Consider the following 23,153-nt stretch of genomic DNA (forward strand, 5'->3'; position numbering starts at 1 on the left):
TCCAGTTCTGCTTGAGGAATGTAAATCCCTCCTGAAGAAATGCTTCTTTTCTCCTCGTTTTTGCTGTTTCCATGTTTGCTGCCTTGTGCAGCACACATAGAAACAGAAAAGTACCTATTATTGTATATATACAGGTAGGTCCTCCTTCCTGCACATAAACAATCATTGCTGTTTTGCAACTTCTATGTGTGCAGCATTATGCAGCACACATAAAAGTTACAAAACTTAATTTAAAGATTGTTTATGTGCAGGGAGGTCCCGTCAACACAGCCACCCTTGCACTGTGGTGCAAGGGTGCCTGCATTGGCACTAGGCGGCTAAAGTTAGCACCAGAGCAGGGGGAAACGCAGGGCAGCACCATATTCTAGTAAATATGAAAATATGACAAAGCGTGTCATTAACCTTCTTGGCTTAACAACGCTTCGCCACTTTATTGCAAACATGCCCCTTTGTCTTGAAATAACACACCCGTTTTTATCTATCTTTTTAACCTGCTGCCTGCTCTCAATTACTTGCAAATTAGTTAATGCCCTTGCTGTTTTACTTTGATGTTTGAACTATTATCATTGTAATTCATTTTTAGGCATGTGTAATAATCTTTCTTCACAATGGTTTTATTGCTATGCCATCAAGTACCTGCATTTTTCTTTATTTGATGGGATGCTTTTAACTTGTCTGTGCTTTTGCTAAGATTGTAATGGTTTACAATTAACCCCACAATAAAATTAATTTGATATAATATTTGGAGTGCAAATTATGCCAGCTTTTAAATGTTTCTGTGACTGAGATGCAGTGCTAGTATTGCTTGAAATGTCCTTCAGTCAGTGGTGCAAATTCTGTTGACAGAATGTCAGTCAATACATGAAAACATTAGGGCTTATTTACAAGCCCCTTGCACGCACCAGTACGTCACTTTTAATATGGGAAAAAGTGAAGCACCTTCTGGCGCAAGGGGCTTGTTAAAAAGGCCCATTGTAAATATACCTTTGGTGGAGAAGTATTCTATCTCTATTCTCTTCCCCATCTCAATGACCTTCATTAGTGTGAACATTCACCACCTTCCCTTATCCTGGGTCAGGCACAGATCCTGACTTAGGTGTCTATGTGGTTTAGGGACCAAATACCTTATTTAGACATTGGGAGGCAGACCACCATTCTTGTTGGTCAGATGAGGGATGTTTAATGTTGTAATGTGTTTTGGGAGGCATGATTTTGTGCAGAACAGGTTTTGAAGCTGGCTTGTAATTTTATTTAGTGTCTAATCCTAGATTTTCCTCAGCAAGACATCTTATCCTCCTTTGGATGATACCCATTTTACAACCTAAAACAGGCTAAATTTAGACTTTAGGTAGGGCTGAGTGTGCTTGTTAAAAAGTTGTAAATAAAATCCTCATATTTTACCAAAGCAAATTTGTAAATATTCACTTGTCAGATGGGATTCCCATATCTTGACACAAACATGACAGAATTCAGGAGCCTTAGCCATAAATGTACATGTTAAAGTCCTCTAGTAGAAGACAGGACCCAGCGGGTCACTGCAAAAATATATTTTTGAGTCGACCAATATTACTTTGATAGCTGTTCTGCTTTGGTGTGAGAGAGTTAAGAGACTATGTGCTGATACATCAATCTAATTGCAAAATACCAAGGACATAGTAAATGGACTGCTGATTATTAGTATGTCAATTTACATGACACTAAATAAAATAGGGCCCACAGGAAATATCTAATGGCAAAATATCATGGACATAATAAACTGAGTACTGAGGGGAGAACCTGACATCTATTAATCCCCATGGTCAAGAAACTGATTCATCCAAGACTATATCATGCTGTACTAATAACAAGTCAAAATTGATAGTCTCTACACATCTCAAAGCAGACCCTATGGATCCATCAACTCTGGAAATACCTTTGCCTATGCCTTTGGCTTCATCGACGGAAGCTGTCCCGCTTAAAATTGGTGGAAATGATCCAGAACCGTCTGACGACTCTTTAAAGGTTCTTTCCTGGAATGTCGCTGGCATTGCCAATAAACTCAATACGAGCGACTGGGACTGCTTGATAGGCAACAGTGACATTTGCCTTTTTCAAGAGACATGGGCAAGGGAACCATTATGTAGAGTGGGTTACGCAGTGTTCGAAATAAATGCGATCTGGTCCGGTAGAGGGAGGCCTTCCGGAGGATTGGCGATTTGGGTAGCCAGTCACATTGGGTGTAATGCGGAGAGTCTACCGACTCTCTCGCAGGACATTCAGTGTGTTCTACTCAAGTGGCCTAATGCTTTAAATTTAGTAATTATCAATGTATACTCCCGCCCTACTAAGTTGGCTATGGAATCCCCCACACTTGATGATCTTATCTGTTTTCTGGCTAGTCTCCCTAACGATTTTAAGATAGTTCTGGGAGGCGACCTGAATTGTCACTTTGAGCCCTTGGAAGGCCTAAAGGAAGGAGCCCTCGCAGCGGAAGATGACCTTTGGGGTGTTCCTCCCTGTCAATCTCCACATGTTAAAATCTGGTCCCCCTTAGTAGTACAAATTCTGTCCTTAACGTTAAATTTCTCCTTAAGGGCATGCAATGGTCGCAGTATTTCGGACACCCCCTCCTGCATGCACTTTTAATAGGATGAACCACGAATCTAGGTTAGATTATATTTTTGTAGATATTAGTCTCTGGCCCAAGATTCAGGATTTTAGAATAATAGCAAGAATGGACAGTGATCATAATGCACTTGTAATGTACATGGCGCACCCTAAAGGTGCTGCCTGATCACTTGCCGTTGAGCCCAGTCAAGATCCTGGGAACCTGCTAATCAGTTCTAATAGACGTAGGATTAAATGGGGGAAACTGGCGAGCTCAGAAGAGTCCTTAAGTAAAATTTATCGGCTAGCACTCCCGAAACTAATGGAAACGGACACTTTAATTTCGCAGCCAAGAAATCTGGAATTCAACAAGAAACTAGCCCAAATCCATGAAGAACTGGTGGCCCTTCTAGGCGAGGTCTTTTATCCAGTGTTACCTTTAAGGCAAAAAATAACTCGAACCCCAATCTGGTATAATTCATCTTGTAAAAAGATTAAGTCCGAACTACTAAAGTGTGTTAAGAAAGGTTCGGACAAGTGCAAACTTGCTGAGCTTAGACGGAATAATAAAAAAACTATGGCAGTGGCGCGAGCAGACTGGGACTGGAATAAATGGCAGGATTTAACATCAGCATTGGAAGCGAAAGATCTGAGGAAATTCTGGTCCCTGGTAAATACTGGCCTGGCAGATCCCTAAGCTGCAATAGAGCCAAACATTGCAGCATCTGTCTGGGAGGCCCATTTCGGCCAACTATACCAGGAACCACCTCAAAATATCGGTGGCGGGGACATGGTTTTTACTGCTGCCCCTGCCCCAGCATCAGTCTTGGAATTCACTCTTTCTGAGGTGAGGTGGTCAGTGCCATTGTAGCCCTGGCGAGGGGGAAGGCCCCTGGTCTTGATAGGTTGCCTGGCGATCTTTTTCGTTTACACCCAGAGATATGGGGCCCTTATCTTCTCACCCTTTTTAATGCCATTCTGGGTGGGATGGAGATTCCTTGTACTTGGCTGGGGGCTGAGATAGTGCCCCTCTTCAAAAAGGGCTCTCCTCTACTCCCAGCCAACTACAGGCCAATAAGTCTCATAGATGTCCCCCAAACAATTTACTCTCGCCTACTCCTAAACCACCTCACGGAGTGGATGGAGGAAAACAAAATTATCAGCCCCCTACAAGCTGGCTTCAGGAAAAACACGTCCACCATGGACCAGATCTTCCGCCTCGCTCTCCTATATTGGAAAACTGTGAGTATTGAGAGGGGAAGGCTGTACATGGTGTTCGTGGACCTGAGGTCAGCTTTTGACCTGGTCCCCAGGAAGAAATTATGGGAGACGCTAATGGGGCTGGGAGTCCCACTCCATTTATTAAATGCCATTATTAGGCTCCATGAAAACAATTTTGCACAGGTTAGGTATGGAAGGACGGGAGCGCTGACATCTAAATTTCCAGTTCTTAGAGGGGTCAGACAGGGCTGTGTCCTTGCCCCAACCCTGTTCTGCCTCTATGTTAATAATGTAATTGCACATCTTGACACTGTTCATGATAATGATGCCCCGTCCCTGGCCGGTAGGAGGGTACCGGCTATTATGTTTGCGGACGATACCCTCCTGCTGTCCAAATCTCCGATGGGGATCCAACGGATTTTAGATGGTTTTGGCCTTTTCTGTAGCCAACATGGCCTGGAAATAAATACAGGGAAGACCAAGTTTATGATATTTAATCCCACAGCTAAAACTAGACCAAACCCATCCCTGAGTTCAGTAACACTGGAGAGAGTAAAAACCTTTCAGTACCTAGGGGTAACGCTGCATGAGAACCTATCATGGGAACCTCATGTAGCAACCAGTCGCTTAAAGCTCTCTCAACTGTCAGGGGGAATTTTGAAGGTGGTAAATTCCTCTACCTATAAACCAATTAGCCGGCAGTTGAAATGTACAAGTCTCAAGCCAAAGCAGCTGCATCCTACGGTGGAGAACTCTGGGGATACAAGGCGGGCACAGGAATTATTAATGTAGAAAATAATTTCTTAAGGCGTCTCCTGGCCCTCCCCCGAGGTACACCCCTCCTTCCTCTAAGACTAGATATGGGCCTACCCTCTATAAAAGACGACCTGGAACTTATGCCATTAAGGTTCTGGCATAGGCTCTGGTCTACTGCTGAGCTTTCACATTATAGACAAGAGCTTGTACATGTCATGAATCTGAACCTTTGCGACAAAATCCCCTGGCTAGCCTCTATAAAGAAAGAACTTTATCGGCTGGGACTCCCCGAATTATGGGAGTCGCCCGAGCAAGGCTGTCACGGGGTTTCTCGCAAACGCCTCGTGGGTATATACAGGGAGAAACGTTTTGCTTCCCTGGTCTCTGCACCTAACAAAGGGTCCCTGACTGATGGATTCTTGATTTTCAAGGACTCTTATCAGTTTGAGGGTTTTATGGACATCATCTTCCCTATTTTATCTAGAAAACTGTTCATACAATGGAGGCTAGGGACTCTCCCTATTAAAATTTTTACCCACAACTGGACGAAAAAGAATGATAAAATCTGTCCAGGTTGCAGTATTCACGATGAGGAAGAAACTCACATTATGTTTTTTTGCTCAGCTTATAACAGACCAAGAAAATATTGGCTAGTTCCGCTATGCAGAAACCTGGGCATAAGGAGTCCTCTGCAGGTGTACAGAATATTGAAAACGAACACTACTCCGCACATAGTCTTTGCAGTTGCAAAATTTTTAACGGCTATGTGGCAGATAAGGTCTAAATTAATTAATGATAGTTCTGTCTAATGAATTCCATTTGCTCATATGTCCGTAATCCTCTGTACACTGGTTTTATTGATTCTATTAATTGTTTTTATTCCAAGTGATTGTTTTATATGATATTGTATGATTGTATCTTTTATGGCCTAATCGGCCGAAATAAAGAAAATTTGAATTGAATTGAATTGAGTACTGATTATTAGTGTATACATGTCAATGCATCTACATGAAAAGAGGCCCCACAAAAACAGTGTGACTGCTTTCTCCCAAAATAAACACAGTGTTCATGTCTGACAAAAGGTAAATCCTAGTGAAATGTTGGAAATGGCCCGTTTTGCAGGGTTATCCCCAAACTTTTTGTTTCTTCCTCCTTTGTTTTTCCTGACCTGTGGTTGTTGGCTATAGGACTCTGGGCACTTTACCACTGCTGATCAGTGCTAAAGTGCATATGCCCTCTGTGTAAATTGTTATTGTGATTGGTTGTCCATGAGTGGCATATTTGTTTTACCAGTAGGTCCCTAGCAAAGTGCACTGAGTGTGCCAGGGCTGGTAATTCAAATGCTACTAGTGGGCTTGCAGCACTGATTGTGCCAACCACCTGAGTAGCCCTAAAAGAAGTCTCAGGCCTGCCATCGCAGTGCCTGTGCGCAGTTTGTTAACTGTCATGTTGACCTGGTCAGTGCACCCACTTGCCAGGCCTTACCCCTCCCTTTTCTTACACATAGGACACCCTTATGTTAGGCCCAAGGTACCCCCCTGGGCAGGGTGCAGTGTATGTTAAAGGTAGGACATGTACTAGTGTGGATAACATGTCCTTATAGTGAAATACTGCCAATTTCGTTTTTCGCTATTGAAAGGCTAACTTGCCCATAGGACAGAATGGGGAATGCTGTGTAACATTTTAGAAGCATATCTTTCCATAGAAGTAAGATGGAAAATTGGAGTCTGGGATCCGTGAACTCAGAATTTAATAACACATCTTTTGGTAAAGCTGGTTTTTAAATTCTGTGTTTGAAAACAGCACTTTTAGAAAGTGGCTATTTTCTTGTTCAACCTTTCTGTGTGCCTCTGCCTGTTTGTGAATTGACTGTCTGGTTTGAGAGTGACAGGGGCAGGGGTGGCTCCAGGAGTCTTGGTGAGTCAGCCCTAGGCTGAATAGGCCGATCTGCATTTGGAGTGGTGGGAGGAGTAGCACCTGGGCCTGAATAGGGCTGTGCCTGCCTTCCACAATGCAGGCACCACCCCCTGCTGTGTGTCTGAAGACCCTGGCCCACACTGACAAAGGAAGAAGTTGTGCACTGGCAGAGTGCACCCAAAACTGGTTTGAACTGGGTCCAGGACCCCTCACACATAGAGAACAAAGACTTTTGGGGAATAAATGTGAGAGCTGAAACCCCTGAACTTTAGACTACTTTGGAATCAAGGAGGAACCTTTACTGAGAAGAAAAGCTGAAGAGCTGAAGGAGAAGTACTGACCTTGCTCTGTGTCTGGGGTTGGCCTGCAGTTGCTATTTCTGCCAAAGGAAGGAGAAGGACTTTGCTGTGTACTGTGTCCCCTGCTGGAAGAAAGGACTTTGCTGTCTCCAAGGGCCTGAGAAGAGCTGGCCTCCTGTTGCGGAAACACAGGAATATAACAGTTTCCAAGACTACTTTGTGATCAAGAGGAATCCCCGCCAAAGAAGATCAGCTGAAGAGACTGAGGAGAAGTACTGCCCTTGCTGTGAGTCTGGGGTTGGCCTGCAGTTTGCTGCTTCTAATGAGGAGAGGACTAAGGGACTTTCCTGTGTGCTATGTCCCCTGCTTGAAGAAGGACTTTGCTGTGTGCTGTGTCCATCTGAAGAAAAGTCTCCAAGGGCCTGAGAAGAGCTGCCTCCTGTTTCTGAAGTCCCAGGCACAAAAGGACTTCACCCCCAGCTTCCCTGAACGTCCTTGCTGGGAGTTCCAGTCTGCCAGGAGGGCCTGTAACTGTGTGTGAGGCCTTTTTGCTCTTGGGAGCTGGAAGTGTGACGCAACGATAGAGAAGCGTGACGCTGCCGCAGCAGCCTTTGTCGCATCATAGAGGAAGCGTGTCACCGCTGCCGCTGTTTGCCATCGCATCACCGGAGATGCATGCCTCCGCACAGAGGGTGCCGTCGCATCACCGGAGAAGCGTGTCACAGGGCCGTCGCATCGCTGAGGATATGCGCTGCTGCAGATCGTCTCCGCAACACCGGAGAAGAGTGTCGCCGTCATCGAGGGTGTCGTCGCATCCCCGGAGAAGCGTGACGCAGGGCCTGTCACGGCTCAGAAAACCACTGGTATCGCCGTGCGGCCGTCGGGTGTGCACGCATCGCCTCCACGTTGTCGCATCACAGTAAAGACACCATTTTCTCACATCACACCGGTTTGTCGCAACTCATCGAGGCACCATCTTGTCGCATCGGAACCAGAGCGTAGGAAAAATCGACACATCGCCTTCTCTGTGACCCTTTTGTTTGTTTTGCGTTACACATCCCAGGTACTTTGTGAATAAAGCATTGCATTTCATTATCTCCAAGTTTATTTTTGCAGTAACCTTTTTAAAGATATTCTACTGAGTTTTTGTATTTTGGATTTTTATCGTTGTGATCTTGTTTAGTTTAGATAAAGACATTTTATTTTTCTAACCTGGTGTGGTGTCCATTTGTGGTGTTTTCACTGTGTTACTGTGAGTCTTGGTACAAATACTTTACACTTTGCCTTTGGGATAAGCCTGTCTGCTCATGCCAAGCTACCAAGGGGGTGAGCAGGGGTTATCTAAAGTGTGTATACCCCTACCCTGACTAGAAGCAAGGGTCCCTATTTGGTCAAAGGTACCTACAGCTGACCAACTAGAGACACCCATTTCTAACAGGAACCTATTGTACAAATTCTAAGCTATATTATAGCTTTCGGAAATAGTGAAAGGCAAATTCCAGGATGACAAATGATTTGCCAGGCCACTATTAAGTAAGAATTGCACAATTGTACTTAAAGTGAGTGTGTCCCTTAAGTCTGTGGTCTGCGGTTACGATAGTCATAGAATCAGTACTATAGATACAACAAATGGACCACCAGTATCTGAGGCCAATATCTATATCAGTAAATATAGTTGTTTTACTATGTTTAACATGAGCCAACAGGTGGACAAAACATGCTAAGTGCAACTTTTAAAAATACATTTGAATTGCACCACAGGAGTTTGCTCTCGACCACAAGGAATAAAAAAGTAAAAACAATACCATTCCCTGAAGGTTTATTAATACAGATAAGATCACCTTTTCTCCACAAACTTGATTCCCTAAACTTTAAAAATATTCAGTCAGTAATTCCATTAATATCTGAAATTGTGGAATAGGTCGACTGGACATAGATATAAGCAATACTTCAGCAGAATTCCATACTAGCTGAGATGGACATGTTACATGCAAGAGTTGCCCAGAAGTAGAGCTTGAATGCATCATCTTCGAGACACTCTCTTTCTCTGTCTACATATATATACAGCCTCATTTACAAAAAGTTATGCAGCACGGCAGCCCAACCCATTTTGTTGTGCAGACTGCGTCATTTTAGAAGCACAGGGATGCATCGTATTATCAACAATACGAGTCATTTGTATGCTTTCCCCAGCGCTGGTGCACAATTGGCTACCATGTTCCTGTGCAGGCACCCTTGCGTTACGTTGCAAGGGTGCCTGCATTGTGGGCATGATTGTTTTTGTGCAGGAAGTAACACCTTCCCTGGAAAAAACTATCACTGATGGTGTTTTCCTCACATAGAAAGAGGAAAAAACGAGGAGAAATCAAAATAATTCTCCTCGTTGCAGGATTCTGGCGCATTCCCAGCTTTGCAAAACTTTGTATCTCCAGGAATATGTCATATCCCATAGATGTTGCGTGGGAACCCCCACAGCAACACCCAAGGAGTGCCCCTTTCACACAGAGTAATGCGTGAAAGGGGCCCAAAATTACAAGGCCATAAAAAGGCATTCAACTGTACATGGCTTTGTAAATACGGGCAGACACACTGCGCAGCAGTAGCATCAAGAAAATTGATGCACCGGTGGTGCAATGGCCTTGTAAAGGAGGCCTGTAATGTTTTACTGTAGCAGACAGTCAGAACAGTTTGGAAATCTTGGAAATTCTAAGGGGCAGATTTACAAGCCCCCTGCACCACTTTTGTGTCACTTTTCCCATGTTAAAAGTGACGCAAATGTGGCGCAAGGGGCTTGTAAATAAGCCCCTAAATGTGGGACATACTCAAATATAAGGGGCTAGAGAATATAAAAAATTGACTTGAAAAGGCACCACTCTAAAAGTTGTATTTTAAGATTACAATACATGGTGTGTGATGCATTTCAACAATAGTTAGATTTGAGAAACAAGGATTCGTTTTTTCTTTTGTTTCAATATCTTTATAAACGTTATTACACCTCAGCATTCCACTAGAAACGATTTGCAATATACATATTTAGAAACTAATCACTGAGTACATTCCTACTCACACCTGTAAGGAGGCCCCCTCCGTGCACGGTAATTAAATCCTTCTTTTTGTTTGCGCCCCAAGAAATCTTATTAATACCAGCTCCTCCAGCACCAGTGTAAAACACGGCTGCTTATTCTCCACACTGCATCCGAGATGGGAAGAAAAAATCTAATTAAGAGAGGTAAAAGAATCCCCAGAAAACAGTGTTTGATTCTCAGCGCATTTGATAAATAATTAGTAACTATGTGGGAAATAAACACTAATTGATACATGCTGTTATGATTCAAAGCCATAATCACTGCTCCTATGATATCGTGAAAGTACCTGGAAGCGGTAGAAATGATTGCACAGTCTGACGCATTTTCATCAAAACATTTCCTTCTAAATATCACACTTTGGATGCTCAGTAATATACATATATATATTCAGTGAAAAAACCAAAGGTTTCACACACGTTATAGTTAGGAATTAGCATTTAAAAAACCTTAGAAATTCAGTGAAAAAACCATAGGTTTCACACATGTTATAGTTAGCTGGACATTTTACTCGTAAAAAACCAATGAAATTCCCCCGTTATAGTTAGTTCAGCTAACTATAACTCGCGCGCCCGCAATGAACTGCTGATGACGTCACATATTACATCACTCATGACATGGTCAGTGACATCACTCATGACATCACTGATGACATCTCAAATGACATCACTGATGACCTCACTGATGACATCATCCAGTGAATGTGTGTTTTTCTGAAAATTAAATATGTTTTATATATGTATATCTCAAGGTTGATGGAAGAATAAATGGGTATATTACTGTCTAAATGGATGATTTCTTTTTGAAAAATTGATTATGTAACTGACTGATTAAGTGTATCATAGTGAATACATGGCTTAGTGAGTAATGTTTAAATATATAAATATCTGTATCATTTTTTCACTTTGTGTATAAGTGGCTGCATGGGTTGGTGAGTAGCTACATGGGTGTCTATATAGGTTATTAGTTGGTTTTTTGAGTATCAGTCTGAGTGTCTGCATGGTTCGGTGGGGGGTATGACGTAGTGCATAGGTGCATGAATGAGTGACTCACTGTTTGTATGTGTTGAACAGAGCATGTGTGCAGGACTGCATGGGTGGATGAGTGTGTGTATGGGTGTGTTAGTGAGTGAATGACTGTCTCAATAGTGTCTTTATGAGTAACTACATATGTTTAAAACTAGTATATGTGACTATTGGTTTATATATGTGAGTATATGTGAGAGTGAGAGATTGAAAGAGTTCCTGTATGAATAAGTATGTATTTCCATAAGTGATTGTTTAAAAGACTAAGTATGTGTAAGTTTCCGTAGAAGTAAGTGTGGTGGTGTGTGTATAACTGTATATGCAAGTAAATGTATGTTTGATTCTTTATTAGCATGAGTGACTATGTGTGTGAGTAGCTCTATGGATGAGTGGCATTGTGTTACAGGATGTATAGGTGTATGAGTACATATGATAAGTGAGTACATGTATGAGTGACTGTATTGGACTGTTGGTGAATGAGTGGATGTGTATGTGGATCTTAGAATTACTGAAGAGGTTGTTGTAACTGTTATTGGTATGTCCATTGTTTTGTAAATTTTAGTCTCTATTTTTGAATGTGTGTATCAAAGGTTTTATTAGGGGAAGAGGAGGTCTGCCACTCTATCACAAGGATGATGTCATCAGTGAGGTCATCAGTGATGTCATTTGAGATGTCATCAGTGATGTCATGAGTGATGTCACTGACCATGTCATGAGTGATGTAATATGTGACGTCATCAGCAGTTCATTGCGGGCGCGCGAGTTATAGTTAGCTGAACTAACTATAACGGGGGAATTTCATTGGTTTTTTACGAGTAAAATGTCCAGCTAACTAACACATGTGTGAAACCTATGGTTTTTTCACTGAATTTCTAAGGTTTTTTAAATGCTAATTCCTAACTATAACGTGTGTGAAACCTTTGGTTTTTTCACTGAATTTCTAAGGTTTTTTAAATGCTAATTCCTAACTATAACGTGTGTGAAACCCATGGTTTTTTCAGTGAATTTGCAAGGTTTTTTAAATGCTAATTCCTAACTATAACGTGTGTGAAACCCATGGTTTTTTCAGTGAATTTGCAAGGTTTTTTAAATGCTAATTTTTTTTTTTCTTCTATTTTTTCTAACATATTTTTATTTTAATTTTCTTACCTTTTATAAAGACTATGATTAAATTTTTAAAATTCTTAAATATGTTTTTTTTAATATATTTTTTAAAATAAACATGTAAAATTTATTTGCAGTACTTTTTTTCTATTTTTTTTTTATTTTTTTAGTACGCGTACCGTAAGCTCACGGTAAGCGTACGGTTTACGCAACGTCCGTAATTTTCCTACGCTGCTTGCGTATAGTTACGCAATTTGCGTAGCCGCGCGTACTCCGCGTGGGACACGTACGCGTGTACGCTACACGCGCACGTTACGCGGAAGTGCCGGGAGTGACTGTTATGCGCATGCGCGCAAGCGCGTGTCTTTTTTACGCGCATGCGCACTTTTGCCGTAAGCGTACCGTAAGCGTACCGTAAGCGTACGGTAGGTCATGTGATCATGAAACACAACTTTTGATTGGTTGAAACTACTTTCAGTTCTAGAACTCTCCTACACCACACCCATTCCCCTCATTTCTGCTTGTGATCCCTTGGGAGAAGGAGCTGGTTTGTCTTTGGGATACGATGGCAGAACAGCAGAGCTCTTCTGAGAGTGAGGCTAGCACTAGCAGCACTGTCTTGAGGCAGAGATCGAGGAAACAAAAGCCCTCTTATGTATGGGATTATTTTACTTTTCCTGAAGGCCAGCAAAAGGTAAATGCACCCTTAGTGACTTGTAAGCTGTGTAAGCGTGTACTTTCTAGAGGTAATCCTAACAGGAAGTATTCCTTTGGGAATCACACCATGAAGAGACACCTCCAGGATGTACACAGAAGGACACATGGTCATCTTTTTGGAGGTAACTCTTCAGAAAGACAAGCCAGTACATCCACAGCAGCTCATCCTGAACCATCATCTGCAGGGCTGACTCCTTCTTCTGCAGGTCAGGTGAGCCCTTCATCTGTGGGGGGAGAATCTCCTTTTGCTGGCCCTCTGGAAATCAACCCTCGATTTCGGAAGGTTGATATTCGATGCACATTTTGTCAAGATCTAATTTGCTATAGGGAGACCAGTGTTTCCCTAGTGAACAACAAAATAGATCAACACATTTGTCGCTTTGAATAATTTTCCCATGCTTCCTTTCCTCTGTCCCTGCATGAACACAACGGTTCTTTTAAGAGCCAACCTTATCTTTCATCTTTTTTTTACATATGTTTTTAAAAACTTTTTTTTATTTTTTTTTACCGTACGCGTACGGTGCGCGTACTTTTTTTTTGTTTTTTTTTTTAAAAACACTAAAAATCAATAAACACATTACAAGGTCCTTGAGAGACTACAATTATTATTATTGACTTACCATACTCACTGAAAAAATATTTATTCATTTGTTTTTTTTAAAAATAGTTTTAAAAATGTTTGTAGTTTTCGAAAATTTTCTATATCTATCTGGAAAAAAAGAAAAAAGTATTAATATTTTTAAAACATTTTATAATACAGTACACATATTTAAAATTTTTTCCATAAAATATTTTTGCCTTATTTTTGCTGTTTTCAGAATATATTGCATTTCACTATAAATTGTGAAAGCAATTGCATTCATCATTTTACAGCGGGCAAAAAAAAATAACAATCACAAAGATTGTATTAAAAAAGCCCTGATTCTTTTTTTACTTAAACTTAACATTATAGAAATGCATAATATTCTAAAAAAATATCATCTAATACCAATACTTATTTCTTTAAAATACCGTCTGATATGTTTGTTTCAGAAGTATAATCACAATATTATATCTCAAATAACTCCAAAATACATCTGATTTCATTTCCTTTAGACCAAATAGTAATTTTAAAATTCTTTTTTGATTAAATTTCCAATGGTAATCCAATAAAATTCTAAAGTTTTATTTGTACAGATCTCACCGATTCTCTGTAACAATTCCTTTATTGTATTTAAATATATTACTACATTTCTTTTCACAATAGTCACAAAACGAAATTTTTATGCCAATTTGAATGCACACTAACTGCTCTTTTTTTTGGGCAAGTGAAAATCACTTTTACAAACTGTCACATTATGAAACCACTTTTCAGATTTTTTAAAAAGCCAATGTCCAGACTGCTACACTACAGCAAGGGCAACCAGCCTTAGTGATGCTGAATGTATTTGCATTACAGACTGAAACCTGAAAACCCCACTCGCTTGTAAATACTGTGCATGACTATACATGGCAAGCACATGGGTGTGTGCTAAGACTCTGCTTCTTCCACCAAAAATTCGCTCCCCCTTTCCATCTAATGCAACTGTGAAATCACCAGAGCAAGACGCAATAAATCTCTGCCTATAATTCCTCTCTGCACACAGAGTCATGTTTTCACATTAGTCCCAAAACGAAATTTCTTTGCCAATTTGAAAGCACACTTACTGCTCTTTTTTTTTTCGGGGCAAGTGAAAATCACTTTTACAGACTGACACATTATGAAACCACCATGTGTAACTACAACAAAAACAATTTCCATTTCTATTATTCATTTCTTAAGTTACCACATACATCCCCTCTCAAACTGTAAACTCACCTTTAAAATTAGTTAGTTGTGAAAGAAATGTGACACTCAAACAGCAGATTATCAGAGCCAGGATCTCTGTTGTGTTCACCTCTCTCCTCTCAGCAGAACCAGATAATGGCAAACTTTCCCTCTATTTTTCCACACATATACTTGTGAGTTTCAAATCTCAGTGCTTCCCCCTTTTTTTCAAATGTAATCACACATTTCTATTGGTTGAAAACCAACCCTTTTCCAAAAGTACCCTTCCCCCAACTTGACTTCTGCCTAGTACCCTTCCCCCAACTTGACTTCTGCCTGCTACCATAGCAACAGCTCATGGAACACTGCTGTGTTGAGTTAGGTCAGAAGTTCGCCAAACAATGTTTCAATTCCACAGAGCAAGAGTGCTTGACTTTTCAAACCTAACAGCAAATCCATAGTACTGTTCTTTGGTTACACATTTTTTTTTACCAATATAAAACATGCTTCTATTAATTTACACATACAGCCTAGTTTTTATTCTAGAATGGTATGAAACAGCCAATCAGTTCTTTTTGTTTTGAAAAAAATATGTATGCCTCCATTTCCAAACTGTCTTTCTTTTCATATTGCCATTCTACTGAAAGACACCTCCTGAGTGCATCCAGTTCTCCTTTGAAGATGTTCACAGTGTGGATTGTAGGGCACAGCTATGTCTTCTGGAGTGAAAAGTTTGCAGAGAAAACAGGTATGGTGAGAGACCTTGCTTTGCCAAATGTAGACATTAAATGGATTGGTCAGAGAGGGTTAAAGTGGCACCAATTGATGCCATTGGTGAAATCCTTCATTCAAATCCAACACCCTGACCTCATAATAGTGCACTGTGGTGGCAATGACCTAGGCACTTTGACTGGGGTAGGTCTGGAAATGCTTATGAAGGACACCTTTGCACAACTGTTTACACTTTTCCCTAAAACTGCCTTTGTGTTTTCCAACATATGCCAAAGGCAAAAATGGAACTGGTCCAATCATTTCTGTCCACAGATTGACAAAGCAAGAAAGCACGTCAACAAATCTGTTTCTGCTTTCCTCCGTGACTATGGTATGGGTGCCATTTACCACAACAACTTGCGTTATGACATGCAAGACATTTATAGAGGAGATGGTGTGCACTTCAATGATGAAGGGAACAGAGTCTTCCTCTTGAACCTTAGACTCTGCATCGGTACTTACTTGTAGGTACCACTAAAAAAATGACTTCATAAACACAACAGCTCTTTTTAGAGCTCCCTAATTTCTAAACTCTTAAATCTGCTTTTCATTTATTTATTTTTATTTTTTTACCGTACGCTTACCGTAAGCTTACCGTACGCGTACCCCGTGATTTTTTTTAAAATCAATAAATGTTTTTTTTGTACTTTTCTGTCCTTCTTTGACCCCCTTACAAATGTTAGGGGGTCTGTAACTCTCCTCATTGCCCCCTTTCCTTGTATTCACTCTTTTTTTTCAGAGTGAAATACACAAAATGGCGGCCGCCGCTTCCTGGTTTCGACCGATTCGAATGTTTACTAAGATCTAAGAGCCAATCAGAATCGCGCTCGCGCACGCCACCGTACGCTTACCGTAAGCGTACGGTAAGCGTACCGTAAGCGGGCTCAGATATATATATTGATTTAAAGGCTATTTTCTCAGAATCTACTGAACAGATTTACACCAAACCTACAAAAGGCACTTCCTTGACCTAGGGACTACCTCTCTGCCAAATTTTGAGTAATTCTGTTCAGCCGTTCGGGCTGTAGCTCGTTCTAAAGGTCCTATGGAAAAATGCACGGGAAAAACGCGTTTTGGGACCCCCCTTTTATCTCAGCCCCCGCTTGACGGATCCCCCCGAGACGTTCAGGGTAGGAGCGGAGCGTAGCGCCCCACCTATTTTGAGAAATTCGCGAGGATTCGTCGACCGGCGCCAAAGTTATTCAAAATAGAATGTTGAGGTTTTCCTATGGAAACGTGGTCCTAACTATAACTACCTACTGGCGACCGCCAGTAGGTAATATATATATATATATCACATCGCCAATCCTACTTCCCCAAAGAAGAGGCACGCACACCGGTCTGTGAGTATGGGGCTGATTTAATGATGTTTCAGGTCACCCTCGATCCCACAAGAGAGAGAGACGCGTTTCGCCTGCGCAGCAGGCTTTATCAATCCAAATGACACCAGCACATCGAAGATATATATAGCACCCTCCCACTCCTACAAACATGAATAAACATGGTGGAAAGACTAGATGTAACGAGGTCACTGGAAATTTACAATTAAACTTTGCTCAGTGCCAATAATCCGAGTGTCAGCTAATGTGTAAAGATCTCGACATAATGTCTCATTAGCATACTTGGCTGCATACTATAAATGGATAACAGTTCTACATTGTAATAGCACTGAGATTAAATAAACATCTGTTCATTAGTGGTGGGGGTATATATTGTTTAGATGTGGTGCCATTTCTCTCATCACATGCTACCCTGTTTAGATGGATAGCAGAATAAAATAAAAACTGCGTAAAATGCAGTGTATAAAATCGGGCTGCACAATATTCTGTAATACTCGCTGCACTGGAAATGCGAAGCAAAAAACCCCCCAGCCATCCAATTGTCATCAATTAGTCCCGTAAAAGTGGAGCATAATTAAATTGTCAATATGCAAATATGTTAGTAGAACGGATCCGTTACTGGCATCACATGGGAGTGTGGTCCAATGTCCGTGGCGCTTTAGTTTTGCTGTTCCTTGGAACTACAGGACCCATAATTCCCTTTGTTGGCCTTAGAATGTCAAAGTCCGTTGGTGTGTGCCAGCAGAAGAGATCCGAAATTGCAAGTGTTCTTTAGAGATGCCCTAACTGAAACGGGTGTTTTAAATTTGATCCGAGGTTCAGTATGGAAAATAATAGTATCACACACCTGAATTCAGCAGCAGCGCGAAATGTGATTCCTTGATACACATATCATGGAGGTCGAGGGAGACTAGTGTACATCAAAATAAGCAAGCCATGACAGACCTCACCGTTTCCGCATCAGCATCTACGGTGTCCAGTCTCCAAAGGGCGTCAGTATACCAGGTAAGGCTCTTCTTGCTTTGGAACACAGGCTTGCATGCTGGCCGTCCCGCGGAACCGCCCACTCTGCTGCCTCCATTTCCGCAGCTGTCATCCTTATTCCATTCGTCTGGCGCGTACTTTGGGTGCACCGCTGCTTAGTACTACCGTACTCCTCCCAACAACGTTGCGGTCAGAGCGGAGCCACAATGTCTGGAGGTACGTGGAAAACGCCGACCGCCGGCGTCGAAATGTAAATCACATCGCCAATCCTACTTCCCCAAAGAAGAGGCACGCACATGTATATATATATATATATATTGCAGCAGCTGCCTCAGAGGTGTACGGTCTGAATTAAATTCAGGGCCTTGATAACAGCATGCAAACTAAACATGATGGATGATTTGCTTGCCGAGTAAAGGAAGCCATATTATAAAGTGATCTTCTTGATAAAATAGGGTTGCAAGGCCACTGGGTAATTTTCATGATATAGCCATATAGTTAAATTATCTTTATTGAAAAAAATACACCTCCGAGAGGCTGTCTTTTTGACATGTAAAATGCAACAGACGTGTGAAATTGATCTATTGTTGATTTATAGTGTAATAGAATAAAACCGCGTATATTTCTCTCATTTTATCCCTGGACGTCTCGCGAGAAGTGGAAAACAATATTTGGACAAACCTGGGGGCAGAGTTACAAGCTCCTTGCGCCACTTTTACGTCACTTTTAACGTGGGAAAAGTGACGCAAAATTGGCGCCAGGGGCTTGTAAATCTGCCCCCTGGGTTCTAGGGCCATGGCGCAGCTTTCGTTTCAATGCTTCCTGCTAATGCACGTGAGGGTGTCTCCGCAGTATGACGAAGATTAATGCCATCTGTCCTGATGATTCTTTACCACAGTTTGACATTCTGGTGGCGCCATAATAGCCCTCTTTTCTGTGGTGCGGTGCCAGAAGAAAATTACTCTAAACCAACTGTGAATGCTTTTGCTTTTCATGTTTTATCCAGCCATATGTGCGAGTAACTAGCATAGTTCCTATTATTTTTTTAATACGTATTTTTTCACCTAATTTGTGTGCGCTGGAGAGCAGGACCCTTATTGGACTAAGATTTCACATTTGAATGCTCTCTACTTGAACAAATAAGTTGTTTTTTCATAGACAACCAACGACAACTGGAGTGAATTATTTCAAATATTTTGTTATGGGAGAATTTTCTCTAGCAGGAGCCACTTTAATTTTTTAAATTTAAAAATGTTGTTCTTCAATCTCATTTTACTTACTGCACGGTGCGAAATAGTCTTTGTCTTAAAAGTAACCCTTTCTGAGACTAAAATATAATTTAGTAAAACATTCAAGGCTATAAATGCAGTATAACAAGTTCTATCAAAAAAGAGATACACCTATAGAGTGCAATGTTTCTCTTTATTTTCTTTAACACATACCGTGCTGTATACAAAAAAATTAGAAAGGGCAGGGTGTACAAACCTTTTTTGTGGTCTCGAACACTCTGATTCCGAGGTTATGAGAACAAAAAAGTTTCAGCATATGAAACAAAGGCTAAAATGGGTCTGCAACTAGCTAGCGTATTGCAATTTGGAAGGAGCATATTCTGGGCACTCCCTCCAAATTACAGTTTGGTACCAGATGTAATATTTTCTGAAAGGAATTAAGGTAGTAAACCATTTGAAAGTTACTGAATCCCAAGTTGAGGTAGTAACTCATTTTTTAAAGGAATCCGATTCCACTCTGTGAACTGAGGTTCATGTTTCAGGGGACTGGGCAGTGGCCCAGTGAACCGCTAACAACTTTTATTAAAACGTTTGAAAAATAAAAACTTTTTAGTTTGAATTAAAACAGCTCCTTTTCTTTTAAGGAAATGGGGCTGCTTTAAAAAAAAAAGCTTTGATTTTTCCAACAAAAAAACCCACAAGGACCATGGACTGCTGACATTTGCAGGGCCCCATGCCAGTAATTCTGGCCAATCAGAGTGAGTCGTAGTTTACGACCCACTTCAAATCCTTATTTTGTGACCAAACACAGAAGTAGATATTTGGTTCCCAAAATACGTTTCTGACAGCCGCACATGTTGCAACCAGAACAGCAGCACAGGAGACGAGAAAAACATTTTACTGATCATCAGAGACCACATTCATCAGTTTATTTTAATGAAGAAAGCCCACACATTGTTTATGCAGCAATGTCTGGAATTATTTTGTCCAGAAAATGTTCTGCTTGTGCATTGTTTTCCAGTCTGGTTGGGGTTTTCACTGAGAAGATGAAAAATGCTATTCTATTAACAAAACTGACTTAAACATTTAGGGGCCGATTCCGATCCGGGTCGGAAGGGCACCGAACGCGATCCGGCTGGAAAAACTACAAGCCGTACGCGTGTTTTCCGCCCGATTCGCACAGCTGTACAAGCACGATGCGAGCTATGTGAAATTCACCGACCGAGTCGTTCCCGGGTCCGAACCGCTCCGTACGTCTCGGCCGTAAGCTAACTGTGGCATGCAATGGATGCGATTAACGACCGAGCCAGTACGATGCACGCGTCGGACAGCCAGTGCGAGCCGGAGTGTCTGGCTTGCAAAAAGTCTGGGAAGTTGCTTTTGGGGGTCCGGGTCGGACCCCCTGTCACCTGCAGCCCTACGACTCAGACACAGGGGGAGAGTCAAGGGTCTCCCCAACACAGGCATGTACGGTTCGGATGGCACCGAGGCGTACCCACTGTAGTGGGAGACCTTGTGCGAGACATACCCATTCAGTCAATGGGAGCCCATGTACGCATCGTACGACCGGCTCCCATTGACTTTTATGGGAGTCCGACTGAACCGAGTCCGGCAGCATATGGCCGCATCGTACTCGCTCAGTCGGACTGCAGGACTCCGGCTCGGTCGGAAAACACTCCGGGTCCGGCTCGGTCGGAGAGCTTTCCGACCCGGATCGGAATCGGCACCTTAGAAGTTTTTTGGTGGAAGAGAGGTCTGTAGAACCACACTTTACATCCATCAAAGCAAGTGTTTAATTCATTTAAATCCATCTTCTCTACTTATACATTTTATGGATTAATGTTTCAGAATTGTGGCCTAGAAGTAGGCTCTCTAGACCCTTCAGCACTCAGGACTTTGTCAATGTGCCAACACGATACATAAAGCCAGTTGGACTTCACCCACCCACCAAACCACTGAGCAATATTTGAGTAAGGTGCATTTCAGGTAACAACCAATCCTATCAGTTATCACAGGGACAATTATTGGAATTCAAACCCTTGTATTTACAGAAAGACAGAATGAAGATCTCTATGAAAGCACAGGTATATCCTAAAGATTTATTTTTGCAAATTAGAAACCTAATCTAGTGGACATAATGTGAATAGAAACTATTATGGATATCAACAAAATAAAAGTAACAAAAATCATCAGAAGTGTGAAAATCAAATAATATTGCAACATATTAGCATAATCATAAAGATTTCTTAATATCAGTATGTTTTACTATTCCATACTCACCTCTTTGGCTAACTAAACTGACCTTAGCACCAAAGAAATGGCCTAATTCGATTTTCAAACATGGTTAACCACTGCATACCTTGTCTGAACAAAGAACCAGTGATCAGTAAAATGGTAGTGTCTGCTATCTTTCACTGCATTGTCAGGAAAGCAGATTAGCTGGATGAACAAAGTTAAATATGCTTCCAGGTATTTGACAGAGTTCTTTTATGGGCTCAGTCCCAAGTCTCTGTTACAAAGTTCCTCTCTCCTCTATCGCTCTCTGTTCTTAGGTTTTATTCCATGTATGATCATTGTTGAAACTTTTAAAATAAACAATTAGCAGAAAAAGTCCTTGGCACCCTTTCACTTACTTACCTTCTGTGAAAACGTGCTCAGTGTTTTATAGAAATAGATGAGAAGTGAAATTAATATTTTCCATGATACCTTGTTCATAACCATTGGGATAGGTAACTCAGTTCAAACAAAATAGCATGAATATATTCAGACATACTTGGCTAAAACATTGCAATGAATAATGGTTTGAATAAATGTGCATTTTATATTTGTTATTTATATCTAAATAACTTACATATGTAATTCAAGAAGCAGGCTACCTAAAAGAAAAAATATGATGATTATAACACTATTTTAGAGCAGTCACATGGGCTAATTTCACTCACCTTGAAATAAAAAGTGTGAATTTGCCTCATCATTTCTTTAAAAAAAACCAATGATAAGACATTCCTTCTGGACTCAGTGAGTAAGTGACACTTATTGAATGAAACTCCTGACCAAATGATAATTGTATTTGAATGATTTCAAATGGAAGCTCATGTAAAACTCAATAAAGTTAGTTAAAAAAAAAGTCATGTCTTCAAAATCCCTATTTCTCTGCAAAACTGATATTATATACTGCAGGAGCATAGCAAAACTTGAAGGCCTTTCCCGCAAAAAATGTGGAAGGGAACCCCAGCAATTCAGACTTCTCGCTTCTCTCTTTCTCCTTCTCACCCTGTTTCTTTTTCTCTTTCTCTCTCACTCACCTTTCTCTCTGCCATGTTCTCTTCCTCTCCCCAGCCATTCTCCTTCTGTGGTCCCTTCTCACTCTTTCTCTCTCTTTCTCTCTCTCTCTCTCTCTCTCTCTCTCTTTCTCTTTCTCTCGCTTTACACTATCTCCCTCCCCACTTCCTGTTCCCACTGTCTTTTTACTTTTTCTCTCTCTCTGACATTGCTCGCTTTCTCTCCCCTGACGTTCTTCTTCAGCTGGCCCCTGTGCTTTCTCCCCCTCTCCGGCTTAGTTCATAAACAGTGAGAGGCCCTGAGGCATCTATTTCCTCAGGAAAAGCCTATTCTCTACATTAAAGCTTTAAAGTTGCAAGCTTTTTTCCTTTTTCTCCTTTAAGCTCAAACATCATAGGTTTCCTCTTGCTAATAGGTGCTTTCCAAGCCACATCATTGCACTAAGTGCAGGGGGGAAAGGCTGGGGGACCCCACACACAAAATGGGATACAGGGTCCTGTGTTATATCCCTGAAATACTGAAAGAATTATACATGTATCAAACTGGTGACAGGAATTGAATCTCATTATTTGTCAGATTGGCCTCCCCTGGCTTGAGTGTTCCTGCAGAACTTGCCTACTATCTACTGTCATGCCTAGTATTTATGATCCTCTATAAAATGATGAGACCAAGATCTCCTAGAAAATCAATTGCGGTTTGACGTCAAGAAGACTTCATTCTGCCAACCAAAATCCTACCTAAATGTCCAAGCTGTTCCTTGGTATGTGTCGTGTCACATGAAGTATGTGACCATCACTTTGATAGGTGAATAATTTGGAACGTGTGGCCCAAACTAGTCACTCTAGCCATCAAAGTTGGGATGATCATAGCTCCCGGATGCGTCCTCTCCACATTCTTGTCCCGCTATAGTTACTTCAATCTGAAATTGTCTGTTTGCACACACACGCACGCACCCACACACACACACACACACACACACACACATACACAATATGGAACAAAAGTGGATGACGCTTTCAGTAATATTCCTTTAAGTCCTGATCAAGCTTCTCT

The sequence above is a fragment of the Triturus cristatus genome, chromosome 3_2 (genome assembly GCF_964204655.1).
Source record: "Triturus cristatus chromosome 3_2, aTriCri1.1, whole genome shotgun sequence".
Classification (NCBI taxonomy): Eukaryota; Metazoa; Chordata; class Amphibia; order Caudata; family Salamandridae; genus Triturus; species Triturus cristatus.